Below are 13,998 nucleotides of genomic sequence, written 5' to 3'. Positions count from 1 at the left end.
CCTTACACCAATTCCTTTCTCTCTCGTCCTAGAGTCATCACTCTAGTTCAGAATTTTATAACTCAACTTTACAAGTCATAATCATAATTATAATCATAATCACAAGCACTAACCTTTATATATACCTATTATGGACCAGGTATTGTGCTAAATGCTTTATAATCTTTATCTCCTTTGATCCTCACAATAACTCTGATAATTTGATTCTATTATTAGTTCAGTTTTATAATGGAGATATAAATGGAGAGAGAAAAGAATTTGCTTAAAATCACATCGTTTGTGAGAGCAGAACCAAGGACACAACTTGAGTCTCATAGCTCCTTGCCCCAGAGTGCTCGTTTTGCTACCATAATGTGAAAGAAAGAAAGAAAAAAGGAAGGGAGGGAGGAAAGAAAGGAGGGAGGCAAGGATGGAAAAAAGGAATGGTGGGAGGGTGAGAGAAAGGGAAGGATGGGAAGGAGAGAGAGAGAGAGGAGAGAGAGAGAGAGACAGAGAGAGAGAGAGAGAGAGAGAGAGAGAGAGAGAGAGAGAGAGAGAAAGGAGGAAGGAAAGAAAGAAAGAAGAGCGAGAGGGGGAAAAGAAGGAAGGAAGGAAGGAAAGAGTCAAGGAAGGCAGAGAGGAAGAGTGGAAAGGAAAGAAAGAAGAGAAAAAAAAAGAGAAAAGGAAGGAAGGGAGAAAAGAAGGAAGGGAGAGTAGAAAGGAAAGAAGAAGGGAAAGAGAGAAAGAGGGAAGGAAGGAAACTATTCCAAAATTCCAAGTCAGTCAAACATAAAAGTAAATCAGGCATATTTTATATGGGGCATATTACTCCAATGACAGGATTCCTGGAGACAGCAACCAGATGGTCTTTAGTTGATAATGACTTTGTTGAATCATTTTCTGCTCAGTTTACTAGCTCCAGGTATTCAGCAGAGATTTGCTATCATTGTATGTTAGATCACACAGAGTAATAAAAATGTATGTGCACATACTAATTTAGAGCATTTCCCAGACCTGGTATTCAGACAACTCAATATTTCAATGATCTGTGCTTTGATAATTGTGGATCTTCTCTTTATAGATGCAAATTATAATCTGTCATTTCTTTATTAGATAGTATGTTTTGAATGGCAAAAGCCATTGAAATTAATGACCTAGCAGTGAAATTTCTAGTAATGAGCCCCTACAATTTATGTAGACTAGTCCTCAGAAAACACATAGCAATAAAAAGTCTTCTTACCTTGGGCGGCTATGCTAGAATAGAGTTGTCTCCATGCCATGATTTCATTTGGTTTTATAGTAGAAAAGTATTTATAAGCTCTATATAAAGTGTGAAATAGAACCACAGAGATCAGGGCAGGAATAAGAGTAACAGTCTAAGTAGTCCAAAGTGTTTGGTAAAAGTCTTTATCCCATCTCCTCATGAAAATCTAAAGAGACATCTGTCATTATAGAGTACTTTTGCATGGGGAGTCCTAATAGTTTCTTTTTTTCTCTCCCTTCCCATAATCCTTTGCTTCCCAATATATCAATATTAATCTCACCACACTTCAATGGCCAGTTTCTTCCTCTATTCATCCTCATCTTAATTCCCTCAAACATTTTTATTCATTGTATCTTTGCCTTTCTTTCTTCCAATTATCTTCCTGATATTCAATGCTACTCTAACAGCTAGTGTATTTATTCTATTTTCTTTTAGTAACTTATTTACCATCATAGCCACATTCTTGTTATAAGTTTCATAACACCAGGTTTTCATAAAAAAAACTGATTTGGGAATTAGACGGCCCGGGTTTAAAAGTAAGTATTTACTACTTATGTACCTTAATGTCTTTGACCTCAGTTTTCATATCTTCAAAATGAGGGATACGGGAGTAGTTGTTATATTTGATATCTCCTCTCAGCTCTAAGCCTATGATATTATTAATATATAAATTTATCTATACACATCTACAGCATGTGTGTGGGTGAATGTGATATACCTTTGTGGTGTTACTTGAACATCAAGGATTCACTCAACTACTTGGCTAAAACTAAATGTTTTTCAAATTATAGGTGCTTCACTAAAACTAATTGCATTATCAATATGAGTATGGTCATATGTATTATACTCAAAGATATTATCACCGTTCTGAAGATTAATAGAATCAGCCTTAACCTCTAAGTATTAAAGGTAATACAGTCAGAAAAGCTAACACTCATTGGATTAGCAAAGAGTCTCATCAATTGCTCTAATCACCCTTTCCCCAAAGAACTAGCTACCAAGCAAAACCCAAACAAAAGAATCTGCTTGGCAGCTTTAGAGTTTATTGATACAAGTAATTACTTAGTCTTTAATTCCATTTACAAAGTATATCCAGCTAAATGAAACAAAGACTGAAGTCTTTTGTCACAATGCCTTTAAAACATCCTTACATTCTATGAATCCTAACCCAAAAGGGGAATTCAGTTTTCACACTCAAATCAATAGAGACTATTCTTCAACAAAAGTCCTCTCTTGACCCATTCTCTGTATTTGTCAAACAGCAAGGTCTGGGATTTTGTTTTTTTCCCCTCATTCACATCCATTTATTCCTTGAGTCATTTTTTGTACAAAAGAAAGTCCCTCAGTTGCTCCAGTTTTAAAAAAAAAACTGGTAAAGGGGTAAAATTTTTCTTTCTCTCCTTTCACTAATCACACCTACAGCTGTACTTTACTCCTTTGCATGCAAATACTTGTTTGACTTAATCTGCACATGTCATGTCTTTTCTTTGAAGAGATGCTTAAAGCATCTCTTTAAAATATTGTGTTGTTTGGCAGTGGGAACTGATACTCAGGACCTCTTTACCCTCCTTTTTACAAAGAAAAGCTCATCAAAATGAGTACCACTAGGTTTCTAACTGTATTACAGTGGAAGCTAGCCAACCTTAGTATCTGGATAAAATTGATGCATGTTCCACCACATAATGGAATTCATTTGCAAGTTTAAGCTATGAATAATAAAGGGGGGGGAATCTGAAAATTCATTAAAAGACCACATTGGAATATTGCCTGCTTAATAAGAATATTTTGATGAAATGATTCTTGATCATAATATCAAGATTTGGCATTTTATATTCAAATAAGACATACAAAGTGTTCACATGTTATATCATTTTTTATCCCCAAAACTACTCTGTGAGTTATTATTGTTATTAATTATTATTATTATCTGAGGAAATTAATGTTGAGATTGCATTCTATCCATAATCACAAAGCTAGTAAATTAATTTCCATTCTTTCTTATCACCAAGTACAGTGTTGTAACTACAGTATCATGACACCACCACATCACACACTCATCTTTTACTGTTGTGAGAAATTATATGTACTTAGACTATTTCTACAATATACATATACTTATGTAAAAGTTACTTTGGGGTTGAGATTTCCTTAGGAGAATGGGAGTCATAACTCATCAGCCTGAACTTAAAGAAATGGAAACGGACTAGGAGTAATGTTGGAGGCCCAATCTGAAGGAGCCATGTAATGTCTCCTTTCAAGATATCATGATGGGCAGTCATATGATCGGGCCAGACTGTTATGCTGGATGTATACAAGTGCCAATAGTTAGCCTTGAAAGGTATAGTAGCTTTTTATGTTAAGGCCTTCCGTACTAAAGAACTCACAAACCTCTTGATGCAATTCATACCCCTTTTATATTGGTTTGAGAATTAGAGTTTCTTCTCCCTATCTCTTGTATCAAGCTTAAATTTGCCTATTTATTTTTCTTATAGCTCCTGCTCAATTTCCTCCTTTCTCTTCCTGATCATTAACCCTCTAAATTAAAGGAACATCACCTTAGAGCTAAGTGGTGTATCTTCAGGAGAATATCCAGGATTGTCATCCAGACTTACTCAATCTTGTCCCAGATTTTCATTCTGAAGTAAATTCCAAACCAGAACTTTACACACTTAAGTACTTTTTGCCCTTCTGACCATTCCCATTGATTAGATTCCTCTCCAGACTATACTTATAACTTTCTATACTATATGCCATTCTGAGTACTGTTCCTCTCTTTTTTTCAGCTTTTAAAAAACTTTGTCTTTCAAGGTGACTTTCAAAGTACAGGTATTTAATAATTTTGGCTGATTTATTATTTCTTTCAGCCTACTAGCTATTATATTAAGAACTTGACAAGTTAGTCATAATGTAATGAGAATATCGATTAATATTATCTATCAAAAAGGGGGATATTATCATTTCAGTCAAATTTGGTAAGAACATTTTGATATTTTCTAAACTCAGAGAGGAAAAGGGAATTCTGACTTCATTTTCTCCATATAGTATAGGTGTGGTCCCCAAAGTGACATGAATGAGGGGTAACTTTCTTTCATTAATGGATCCTGCATGAAAGAACCTCTTGATTCTCTGCTCTTACATCTACTGCTTTTTTAGATTCAATTTCTACAATGGATAAGTCTTTGCGTCCCATTGCCTACTTCTTGTCTCTTCCTCATCATCTTTTTTTATATTGTGTCCTTCAATTTGATTGTAAGCACCTTGAGAGTAGGGACTACTTTCATTTTTAATTGTATCCCTAGACTTTACAAAGTGCTTAGCACCTTATAAAATATATTTATTGAATTATATTGGATTAGATTGATTAAAAATATGGTACTTACGAGATTATAGCAAGTTATTCCCAGGATAATACACCATGACCAATTAGGATTTATACCAGGAAGGCAGAGCTGGTTCAATATTAGGAAAACTATTAACATAACTGACTATATCAATAACCAAATTAGCAAAAAAAAAAAAAAAGATTATCTCAATAGATGCAGAAAAAGCATTTGACAAAATCCAACATCCATTCCTATTAAAAACATTAGATAGTATAGGAAGAAATGAAGTTTTCCTTAAAATGATCAGTAGCATCTATTTAAAACCATCAGCAAGCATCATATGTAATGGGGTCAAACGAAAACCATTCCCAATAAGCTCAGGAGTGAAACAAGGTTGCCCACTAGCACCGTTACTATTCAATATTGTATTAGAAATGCTAGCTTCGGCAATAAGAGAAAAAAAGAGAGATTACAGGAATTAGAATAGATAATGAGGAAACCAAATTATCACTCTTTGCAGATGATATGATGATACATTTAAAGAATGCTAGAGAATCAACTAAAAAGTACTAGAAAAAATTCGCCACTTTAAAAAAGTGATAGGATAAAAATAAAACCCACATAAATCATCAGTATTTTATATATTAACAACAAAGTCCAACAGTAAGAGATACAAATAGAAATTCCATTTAAAATAACTGTAGGAAATATAAGATATTTAGGAGTCTACTGCCCATAGTAAAGTCAGGAATTATATGAACACAATTACAAAACACTTTCCACAAAAATAAAACCAGATCTAATCAATTAGAGAAATATCAAGCACTCATGTGTAGGTCGAGCAAATATTATAAATATTATTATAAATAATTGATCAGTGGAGTAGGTTAGATTCAAAGGACAAAACAGTCAATGACTATAGTAATCTAGTGCTTGACAAACCCAAAGACCCCATGTTTAGGGATAAGAACTCATTATTTGACAAAAACTGCTGGGAAAATTGGAAACTAGTATGGCAGAAACTAGGCCTTGACTTACACCTAACACTCTATACCAAGGTAAGATTGAAATGGGTTATTATTTAGACATAATGAGTGATATTATAAGGAAATTAAAAGAACAAAGGATAGTTTACCTTTCAGATCTGTGGAGAAGAAAGGACTTTGTGGCCAAAGAGATAATTTCGATTATACTAAGTTATTTTTGTTTTTAATATAAACAAAGGTAATGCAGACAAGATTAGAAGAGAAGCAATAAACTGGGGAAAATGTTTATGTTCAAGGGTTCTGTTAAAGGCCTCATTTTTAAAATATATAGAGAATTGGCTTAAATTTATAAGAATTCAAGCCATTATCCAATTGATGAATGTCAAAGGAAATGAAGACAATTTTCAGATGAGAAATTAAAACCATTTCTAGTCATATGAAAAGGTGCTCTAAATCATTATTGATCACAGAAATGCAAATTAAGACAACTCTGGGATGACACTACACACCTCTCAGATTGGCTAAGATGACAGGAAACAATAATGCCAAATGTTGGAGGGGATGTGGGAAAACTGGGACACTAATACATTGTTGGTGGAGTTGAGAACTTATTCAATCATTCCGGAGAACAATTTGGAACTATGTCCAAAGGGCTATCAAACTGTGCATACCTTTTGACCCAGCAGTGTCTCTACTGAGCCTGTATCCCAAAGAGATGTTAAAGGAGTGAAAGGGACCCATTTATGCAAAAATGTTTGTGGAAGCTTTTTATAGTGGTAAGAAACTGGAAACTAAATGGATGCCCATCAGTTGGAAAATGGCTGAATAAGTTATGGTATATGAATGTTATGGAATATTATTGTTCTGTAAGAAATGACCAGCAGGATAATTTTAGAGAGACCTGGAGAGACCTACATGAACTGATGCTGAGTGAAATGAGCAGACCAGCAGATCATTATACACAGCAACAACAAGACTATAGGATGATCAATTCTGATGTGGACATGGCTCTTTTCAAGAATGAGATGATTCAGACCAATTCCAATTATCTTGTGATGAAGAAAGCCATCTACACCCAGAGAGAGGACTGTGGGAACCCAGTGTGGATCACAACATAGCAATTTCACTCTTTTTGCTGTTTGCTTGCATTTTCTTTTCTTTCTCTTTTTTTTCCCCCTTTTTAATCTGATTTTTCTTGTGCAGAACAATAATTATATAAATATTTATACATATATTGGATTTAACATATATTTTAACATATTTAACATATATTGGATTACTTGCAATCTAGGAAGGTGGGGGGGAGCACAAACATTTGGAACAGAACATTTTTCAAAGATCAATGTTGAAAAATTATCCATGCATATATTTTAAAAAACAAAAATCTTTAACAAAACATAAATAAGTAAATAGTGGATTGGCAACAAAAAAAATAGGGTAAAATAGAGAGTTTTATGTACTACATGGAGAAAATGAATTTATATTATGATCAGGATAGAGCCCAATAAATCCAAAACAAATTCTGATTCAAAATTGATTCCTTTGCAGACAGAGATAAAAATGCAAATAAGATATATTGTATTTCCCATAAGGAAAGAGCTGGAAGAATATGCTGTTCTTGGATCCTAGCAACAAGGCATATAACTAGAAATAAGTAACCTTGGTTCACCAGGAGTAGGAGGTAGGGTTTCAGAAAATTTCTCTAGGTTCCTCCTGATTTTGTTCTCTATTTACTTGCAGTGAGTCAGCAGAGTGTCTCTCTGGTAGTCAGCAAGCATTTAAGTGCTTCCTATATACCAGGTACTGTACTAATCACTGGGCATACAGATACAATTAGAAAGGAAAAGTCCTTGAAATAATGAAATTTGCATACTAATGAGGGATATCAACATTTTTTTTTAAATCTGAAAGTTGGGAGGAACTAAGCAGAGTAGAGAAAATCAGGAAAATCAGTTCTACAATCTGGAGAGCAATGGCATAGCTGATGATCCTTCCCTTATTCCCCAAAACATTTATTACTTATTTATTTTTGATTGTTTTTTAATTGAGTTTCAAACTCTCTTCTTTCTTTCTACCTCTCCCACTCTCACTGAGAATGCAAGAAATGTAACATCAATTATACATATGAAATCACGCCAAGCATATTTCCATACTAACTTTTTTTTTTAATTGCAAGGAAAATAAAGTAATTTTTTTTCTTCAAATTGCACTCAGACTCCATTAATTCTCTCTCTGGAGATGAATACTATTTTTCATCATAAGGACTGCAAAATTGTCTTGGATCATTGCAATGTCCCGATGGTCATTGTATACTATTGCTATTCCTGTGTTCAAAGTTCACTGGTTCTGTGTACTTTACTTTGTATCAATTCATACAATTTTTTTCCAGATTTTCCAGAAACCATCCTGCTCGGCATTTCTTATAGCACAATAGTATTCCATGATAATTATAACCCAAACCTTATTCATTCATTCCCCAACTTTTGGGAATTTTAGGTCTTTCTTAAAATGGAAGAACATTGTCCCAAAATAATTTCTTTTCATATTCACTCTTTTTTCCTTTTATATCTCCTAAGATTAGGGAATTATTGTATTTTCATGTCACAGCAGACCAGCAGACTCTTTTGGGCTGAGATAGAAAGTCAACTGTTAATTCAATACCATCAAACTTAAATAGAGAGACAGACAGAGAGAGCATTCACTCATTTTATTGGATAATGGTACTGATTTTTTTCTTGATTTTTTAAAGATCAAATTGATCATAATCTATTTTGTTGTGCTTTTTTTTCATAAAACCAGCTCCTATTTCTCCTTAATAGTTCATTTTTTTACTTAAAATTTAATTAATTTCTCCTTTCAAATTTTGTGCTTAATTTAGGGATTTTTCATTTGTTCTTTTTCTATTTTTTTATTTGCTTTCCAATTCATTTCTTTCTCTTTCATTTTTTTTAAATTGATGTACACATGTGAAGATATATATTTTCCCTTAAGCACTACTGTCATGCATCTCATTAATTTTAGACGTTGTCTTATTGTCTTATCATTAAGACACTTATTGATTGTTTCCATGCTTTATTCATTAATCCACTCACTCTTTGGAATGAGATTATTTCATCCATAATTAATTTTAATCTATGTTATCACAGTCCATTATTGAGTTGTGTGAGGTCATTGTCTGATAAGAACTTTTTTTTTAATAAGAACTTTTTAGTATTTCTGCTTTTTGCATTTGTTTTGAGGTTTTTTATTTGTTTTTGCTTAGGCAATTGGGGTTAAGTAACTTGCCCAGGGTCATACAGTCAGGAAGAGTTAAGTGTCTGAGACCACATTTGAACTCAGGTCCTCCTGACTTCTGGGCTGGTACTTGTTTTGAGGTTTTTATACCCTAATACATGGTCAATTTTTGCAAAGTTACCATGTACAGCTGAGAAAAAAGATATACTCCTTATTCTCATTCACTTATATCGAGAAGCCTATCAGATCTAACTTTTCTAAGATTTTATTAAACGGTTAGATTTATCTAGCTCTGAAAGGGGAAAGTTGAGGACCTGACTAGTATAGTTTTATTGTCTTTTCCAAACCATAACTCATTCAACTTTTATTTTAAGATTTTGAATATTATAACGTTTGGCATATATGTTTACTATTGATCATGCTCCATTATCTATGATATCTTTTAAAAAGATTTGATTTCTGAGTGTATATTTTTTATTGGGTACATTTTTACTTTCACTGTTTTGGAAATCATGATTGCTATCTTTGTTTTTGATTTGTTTGTTTGTTTTTACTTCCTCTCAAGTATAATAGATTCTGCTGGAAACCCCCACACACCCACCCTTATTTTAACTCTATCTGTTTCAAATGTGTTTCTTGTAAACAACACATTGCTGGATTCTGGTTTCTACTCCTTTTAGCTGTCTGTTTCTGTTTATCGAATAATTCATCCCATTCATATTCACAGTTATGATTGTTAATTACATTTCTCTCCATCCTATTTTCTTCTATACCAGTACCATCCCAAGCTTCAGAAAATGTTTTTTCATACTTCTACTTTTAGGGTACTTCTAGGCATTTGGAAGTTTTCATTGATTCTAATTTAGTGTGCTCTATTGCGATGTGTGGTGACTTTCCCAGGAAGGAGCCTTGATCCTTTGAGATTGCAATTGATACCTTGTGAGAAAAACTGAAAATGGTCCTCAGGGCCTCTTCTTCCTCTTGATCAAAATTGTTCTTTTCAGTTCTTGAACTGTGACTCAAACGTGGGTATTGACAATTGCATCACAAAGATCTTTAATCCCTGCATGCAGAGCTGGGCTAGTGATCCCCTATAATTTCATGATCATCTTGCTATTTCTGTCTTTATAGCACCCAAAGCTAGTTTTTTTTTTTTCTATTGTCACAATTTAGTCCCAGAACTTGTAGAACTTTAGGTCAGCCTTCATCCAAATTTCTTTTTCAAAGAATATTTCATCCCAACCTTTCTTTTGACTTTTCCACTTTAGAAGTGATTTTAGAAATCATTTTAAAATTGTTCAGAGGATTTTTTTTGTTGAGAAATTGGTTTAGAATTTCCTTCCCTCTGCTATCTTATTTTCATATGAGAGGTATGGAGATATGTTCTAATAAATACTATATTGACTGCTTTTATTTTCTGAGTTATTCAGTAACTTTCTTTTCATAACATATATACATATTTATAGAATATACATATTTAGTGATATAAGAAACAAAATGTTTTATCTTCCATCATTTCCTTCTTTATTTGATGGTTATTTAGAGTCAGGAAGGTCTTTCTTAATTTCCTGTAAGTTTCAAATAAAACTAGTAAAATAGACACACATATGCATGTATATATTCATCAAATATTGTTCAAATAAAGATATATGATATATGTCTTTATATAAATATTATCTATCTTTTATATGTTATACTTCTGTAGGTATAACAATTATTTTGAACCAGAAAGAGCTTTACTTAAGACTGACTGTTCCTTTCATCTTTATTTCATTTTGTTATAGTTTCTCACCTATTTTAAAACATTTTAATGTTAAACTTTTTTATTATACTACAGATCATATTTAATTATAATATAAGTTTATTTCAACCTTTAATTTTCTTATTTCTAATACAGTGGAAAATCATATACTGTGTGTTTACCATTTGTAGCTATATTTATTCTTAGCCAAAGGCAATTGGTATACATCTATTATTATTATTATTATGTATTTATTCACTCATTGTTTATTCTATATGGATTATATAAGTATTACTTTATCCATTAACTAATGGATAAACTAGATAACTAATGGATTAACTAGAGATTTCTTGAGTTACATATTTCTGTATGTAATATTTTCCATACCTGAAGTGAATTATTCTGATTAAATAATGTAGGGTTCTTAATGTGAGGTGTAATTCTACAAATGTCTTGTGTCTGGGAATAATCCAAAATCATATGGTTGATATAAAGGGAGATTTTTATGAATCTAAAGATGGTAAATCACTTACTTCTATTTATCCCAATTCTTGGTATGTAGCTTAGAGAATCAAAGAGATCTTTTAGGAATTACTAAAAAAAAAAAAAATCAAGTTTATATCACTTACCTAACTGAGTAGTTACTGAATATCCTATCGCTGCCTAATTACAAGTTGCTGGAACTGAGAAAGATGCTTCATGTTCCATATCTTCACACACACACACACACACACACACACACACACAAATGTCCTGTATTGTGGGAACAATAAAACAAAATACTCCCCCATTTGTCTCAGGCTATTTTTTTTCCTCAAAAAAACTTTTATAATGTCCCATTAACAAAATAAGTCTTAAGATATTTTTTAGTTGCTCTTATGAGTAGGGTTGGGGGAGGGTGGGAGCTCAGTCTGCTTGGGGTAGGGCCTTAATGATATTGTTTTCAACATACCCTGTTGTTGTCCAGGAGGATTTTAGAAGGTTAGTGAGAGTAATGTACCAGGTCTTCTGTTGACCAAAGCTATGAGGTAATTAGCCTAACCAAACTGCAGTTACAGATAAAACCTCACCTTCACTTATTCACTCAAGTTTCTCTTGCTTTTCTGTCTTATTGCTTATTCTCTCTTCAATATTCTTCTGATCAGTGTTCATTTTTTTTTTTTTTGGCATGGTGATGGGTTTTACAGCTAAATCTACTTAGGTGATTTCCTTATTTTTTAGTTGAAACAGAAACCCACCATCTTCTGTTTTAGATATAATAGCTTCCTATAATTTTGAATTATCATTAATAATTATATCTATTAGGTAGGATTATTTTTTAAGCAATTATATATTTATATTAGGAATGTCTCATATTAATCTATGTACTAATTCTAATTAAACTACTCTTTCCATTGAACATAATGGCTTTTTATAGCAGTTATCTTTTAGTATTTTAAAGTCAAATTACCAAAAATTGTGAAATTTTTGGCCCCTGACATATTTGGCAGGCATTATATTTGCTCAAAATATTTGAGAAGATGAGGGATATTCTCCTTCCCTTCAATGCAGTTCAGTAATATCTGTAATTCTCAAATCTATCCTGGAATTGTAAACTTGACTAGCATCTATTTTCATAACAAGGTATTTGAAATCATAAATTTTACTTGGGATATAACATAAGAATCATAAGTGAGCAATTCTGGTTCTTATTTCTCTGCACCAAAATGGAAATAAAATTTCTAACAGCATCAATCTGTGCCGATGTTAGTTGCTTATTTTATAAGTCCCAAGATAACAATTTGTGTTCTAGAAGTATGTTCGTTATACATAAAAATGGCTTTTAACAAATATTCATTTTAATATATTAATGGTAAATATCTTCTGTCACATGTTGTTTTTTAAAGAGGTTTCAATATTTTCTCTTCTCTGACCTTTAAACTATTTTATTAAAATATTGATAGCAATTTAATTGGAAATCATTACATAATCTTTTAATGAATTCTCAATTTTCATATTTTGTTTATTTGTCATAAGTTTGGTGACGCCTGTATCACATTCTCATCTTACAATTTTGGCTAATGAAATTAGCTGTAACTTTCTTTCTTTAATTTCAGTGGGGTTTCCTTTTATTTATTCCCTCCTTAAAAATCACAATTTTTTTTCAAATATATGAAATAATGTAGTGACTGTGTATACTGTACCATTACCAGCTGCTTTGAAGTGATTCAGTTGTAAGTGTTTGGTTCATTTTAACAAGCATATTATCACGTGCTCCATCCTAGGGTTATGAAGAAAAATGAAATTGTTTCTTCCCTTCAAGTGTCTTTTGTTTTATTGGGAGGAACAACCTATGTGTAGATGCATATATACAAAATATGAAAAAAAAATGATTTTGTTTGGAGGATGGGATAGGGTAGAGCATTAACAACCAGTGAGATGAAGGAAAGGGTCATGTAGAATATGACTCTTCAGGGGAATGGGGATTAAAATCAGCAGAAATGAGGACAAAGGAAATTCCAGGAAGAGGCTGAAAGGCATGTTGCCAGGTAGTGAAATGTTCCATTGAGGAAATGGCAGATAAGACAATATGGCGAGGGTAAAAAGTTAAGGACTTGATTCATTATTTTAAGAAACTTCAAGTCAGAGAGACTTCTTTGCCAATGAAGGTCGGTGCCTTCCCTTCAACTTACAGCCTTTAAGAGTTCCCCCAAAAACTGAAAGTTTAAGTGACATGCCCAGGCACATAAAGCTAAGTCGTGTCTGAGAGTAGACTGAAACCCAAATTTCCTTGGCTTCAAGAAGAGTTATCTATGTATTATAATATGCTGCTAATCTACTGGAATATAGAATATCTAAATAATAAGGTGAACTATGCCATGTGAGATACAAAACAGAAAGAAGGCTGACTATCTAGTAGTGAAAAGTGATCTGTGACTCTTTGATTACCAGCAATTCACTATAATAGGTTCCACTGGTTTCTTATAGCAAAAGTCCCCAAAATGTCAGAAAATTATTGATCTAAATTCAATTCTTCAGGATAATGTTGATATTCCAAGGCAGGTGGAAGGAAGCTATTTCTCTGATTCTTTAATCTTTCCACTCTTTAGTATGTGGCTCTTTTCTAATACTAACTGCTAACTAATATTTCATTAGAGTATTAACAGTATTTAACAGTATTAAAAGTCTGTTTTAAGCTTTCAGTGTTTTTGTAATATAAAAATAACTAAATAAATAGGATACCAGTAATTCTGTTTCCCCCTTCCCCATTTTACGAAGGAAATCAATTTTATTGAAGTATAATTTATCAAAAAAGAATATATATCCCAAATTAGGATTGGCTACTTCAAATATATTTCCTCCCCCTTCCCTATAACTTTCAAATTGTTTCTTTCTTTTTTAATGATAGCTTTTTATTTTTCCAGATTCATGCAAATTTGGCTTTTAATATTTACTTTTGCAAAACCTTGTGTTCCAACTTTTTCTTCCTGT

This window comes from Antechinus flavipes, chromosome 6, assembly GCF_016432865.1.
Source record: "Antechinus flavipes isolate AdamAnt ecotype Samford, QLD, Australia chromosome 6, AdamAnt_v2, whole genome shotgun sequence".
Lineage (NCBI taxonomy): Eukaryota > Metazoa > Chordata > Mammalia > Dasyuromorphia > Dasyuridae > Antechinus > Antechinus flavipes.
This window is presented reverse-complemented; position numbering follows the sequence as displayed.